The sequence below is a fragment of the Nicotiana attenuata genome, unplaced genomic scaffold, assembly GCF_001879085.1.
Source record: "Nicotiana attenuata strain UT unplaced genomic scaffold, NIATTr2, whole genome shotgun sequence".
Classification (NCBI taxonomy): domain Eukaryota; kingdom Viridiplantae; phylum Streptophyta; class Magnoliopsida; order Solanales; family Solanaceae; genus Nicotiana; species Nicotiana attenuata.
This window is the reverse complement of record NW_017671415.1, coordinates 160901-164868: the sequence shown is the minus strand read 5'-3', so window position 1 is coordinate 164868 and position 3968 is coordinate 160901. Positions and strand designations below refer to the sequence as shown.

At 36.3% G+C, this 3968-nt stretch overlaps 1 pseudogene; it reads left to right on the top strand.

The window, feature by feature from the left end:
- Window positions 1-703: 703 nt before the first annotated feature.
- LOC109208149 lies at window positions 704-3269 on the top strand (annotated as a pseudogene).
- Window positions 3270-3968: the final 699 nt, after the last annotated feature.

Sequence of the window (3968 nt, the reverse complement as noted above, 5' to 3'; positions counted from 1 at the left end):
GAGCGGAGACAAGTCACTAACTACAGTGCCAAGGTAAGTAGTTAAAAAAATGTAATGATCATTCATGCAATTTTAATTTCGTGCACTTTTTTTTCAAATATTATAAAATTTGTGCAATTTTCGTGCAACTTCTCTTTTAAAATGTGCACGTTATATGCGCATCTCAAAAAAAGCTAGATGAAACTGTAGATCCCTATAAATTAAGTACTGAATTTGTTCGTGAAATAATATTGGAAAATGTAGGGAAGATAAGGAAGGGCACTAAAATACTTACCGAGATGCATACTTGTTACTCTTATTTCTATTGTATTTTTATTGCTATTGTTATCTTTTTACTATTTAAGGCGGTTTGGTTTTGAATTAGTCGTCATGCCGCTCTAAAACCTATTAGACGAGTCATTAGTTTATTCCCTCGTGTACAATATTCAGTACAAGAGGGCATAAACTTCACAGATGGTATGTGTCACATTTATTTATGGGAGTTTGAAAACATTATATATGTACGAGTTCTTCCTTGTAATAATATATTTCACTATAAATGTAAAGTTAAATGGATGGCTATTAACGTGACATCTCCAGATTGTCGTCATGATTATAGCCATCTTGTAGTTTAAGAAATTTGTACTTATTACCTCTATTTTTATTATAATAATTTTGATATTATGATTACTAAGAATTATGGTTGTTACTAAATTTAATTGTAATGGCGTATGATTATTAATTGACAAATCCGAAAACTCACAATCACGTAAACTTATAGTTATAAAACCGTAATGACCATTCTTAATTGAATATATTGTTACGATTAAGATCAAGATGCTTGGATCACTAGAACAACATGTTTTATTACAAAATTTTACACATTTTATAATTGTATTAGGAAAACCAAAATTAATTATCAGGAAATTCTACATCAAAAGAAAAGCAAAGCTCAAAGGAAGCAAAACAAACAAACAAAAATGGGTTGGGTTACCTTCCAAAGTCAGCTCTTAATTCTTCGCTTATCTTCTCTGTTCCTGAATGCGCCTGTTATTTTCAATGCTCTAGATCTAGATCAATGAAATTGTCCCTAGAGCAAATATCTGAAGCAACGCTCTGATGCTCTATAAATGTTATTTTCTGTTGCCTTTTATAATTTCTGAACGCCTGCTATATTGTGTTGACATAGATCTAGCTTTCATGGAAATTGCCTTCAGCACAAACATCCAAAGCAGCGCTCTGCTTCTCTATGTGGTAAGTAATGCTGCTCAAGCATTTCTCTCTTAAGCCAGTAAACAATCTCTGGTTACAATTTTCCACAGAATGAATTGTTTGTGCAGCTGTCAGACGGGAAGGATTGATATCTGTAACTTATTTGAGAGACCTGAGCATGTTTGCTTTTATTTTATAAGAAAAAGTTCACCTTTTTCCTTAACAGTTAGCAGTCAAATAGATTTATTATAATAAGCCTGAACTGGTTTAATATCTCATTATAGGTGGCACTCCACGTCCCACTAGCCATGCATCAACAGTCAATAATAAGCACCAGTATGTTGAAGGACCGAGACATCAGGCTTCTGCTTCCAAGCCCACTTGGCTTTAGAAGTGGTAACAGGAGTTACGGTTGGTTCCTCTTCATCGTGGCTCTTGTGACTGGCATTCAGAAGTGTAAGAGCAAATCCTCAATCATACCTTGGAAAAAATCAGGAAGCGGGAAAGATAATATGACGATTTACGTAGGTTAGTTCCACGCACTTTACTTGGGTACGTACTTCATAAAAAAGTATCTTTGCTCTATACTTAAGAAGCATGAGCCATTGTTTCTATTTACCGCTGGTGTTTCTTTGTAGATACTGGCATGCTGAAGGATGTCGTAAGATACAGCAGACAAGAACTTGAGGTAGCTTGTGAAGATTTCAGCAACATCATTGGGTCCTCATCAGACAGCTTAGTTTACAAAGGAAAAATGAAAGGTGGACCCGAGATAGCTGTAATATTGCTTTGTATCAAAGAAGAGCATTGGACAGCATATCTAGAGCTTTATTTTCTGGAAGAGGTGGGACTCATTCTTTCTTCATGATACGTAGCTACTGTTAGTTCCATGCTCTAACTTCTGTAACTTTACCACAGGTGGCAGAACTGGCCAGAATAAATCACGAGAACGCTGGGAAACTTCTAGGCTATTGAGAGAGAGTAGTCCTTTCACGAGGATGTTGATGTTTGAATATGCATCCAATGGGACATTATATGAACAGCTTCACTGTGAGTAAAATAAGTTGGTTTTCACGTCCACTTCAGTATGGTTCGAGGCGAGAACTAACTCTTTGAAATTGTCACAGACGGAGAAGGATGCAACCTATCTTGGACACGCCGGATGAAGATAGTTATTGGCATCGCTAAGGGACTGACATATTTACATTCAGAACTTGACCCTCCATTTACTATATCAGAACTGAACTCAAATTCTGTATATCTCACAGAAGAGTTTCCTCCCAAGGTAAACAAAAGACCATTAATGACGTATAAGACAGGGCCATTATCTATCATTATCTACCTTGTATACCCATTAGCTCTTAAGCAGTCACAAAAACTTTGACCTTCCATACTTGTCTTCTCAAGTTTTTAATTTATTTGGTGCAGCTTGTAGATTTTGAAAGTTGGAAGTAAATAATTTCCAAATCAGAAAAGCACTCGGGTGCTATCAGTAGTGAAGGAGCAATATGTGTCTTTCCAAATACTCTAGAGAGCCGTCATCCCAACGTCCAGGGTAATACTTATGCATTTGGAGTACTGCTACTGGAAAATAATCAGTGGGAGACCTCCATATTTCAAAGACAAAGGGTGCTTAGTAGATTGGGTAAGCATTTCTTTTCGTGCCAAAAAGTTTTATATGGTCCAAGACTTCTCAGGAAGAACCTCTACTTAAGCTTTGCAGGATAAGGAATTCCTTGAAGTGCCGGAGGTAATATCCTACGTTGTAGATCCCGAGTTGAAACATTTCAAACAAGAGGATCTCAAAGTGATTTGTGAGGTGATTAACCTTTGCATCCACCCGATTGTGTGCTATGTTGGAGAGTAACATTGATACTTCCATCACTCCAGAGCTCAAGGCATCTTATTTGGTGTGGGCCGAGCTTGCGCTTTCATCCTAACTGACAGAAGGCTAACAGTATATATACATCGGAAAATTGTAACTGTCCGTCTACCACTTTCTCCTTTCCTTTCTTTTTGATCTGTCGATCTTGTTCCCAATGTTCTGGTGTCATGGTTGAGTTCATGTAAATTTTGAGTCTGACAAAAGTACATTACTAAAAATCCGGAAAAAAGCGACCACGAAAAACGACCAAAGTTGGTCGCTTATTGGCCAAAAAGCGACCAAACACGCCCGGTCCATATTAAGCTGGTCCCTCCAGTGTGCAAGGATCCTCTCTTCTCAGATGCCTGGGCTTTCTTTCCTTTTTCGCTCTTCTGTAAGAACTCTGCGGTAAGCCATTGCCTTTGCAGATCATCCCATAAATTCTGAAGCAACCAACCAGGCGTCTGGTTCAACCACCTAGCTTTGGAGAAACAATGGGACAACCGCTTTCGAGCTTTTAGATGGAAATTTGCAGCCACTTCCGCGCTATAGCGGTGTTCCGATACACACTTGCTCTATATTTCAAAAGTCAAGTATTATATGGAAATATCATATTTAGATGGAAATATCATAAAAGCTATATTCGATATATTATACTTAGCTTTTATTAGCTAATAATTATTCAAAAGTTAAGTGCATTAACTGCTTATAATATAGTATATTAGTGCATTAGCTAATATATATATATATATATATATATATTCAATGCTAAGTATTAGTGCTAATGTATATAAAACGTTTGATTAATTATGTATTAACGCACTAAGCTTTTATCGTATATATATAAAAGCTATATTCGTTATATTAAGCTAAATTCGATTTAATATTAGCTAAATTCGACATAATTCGATAT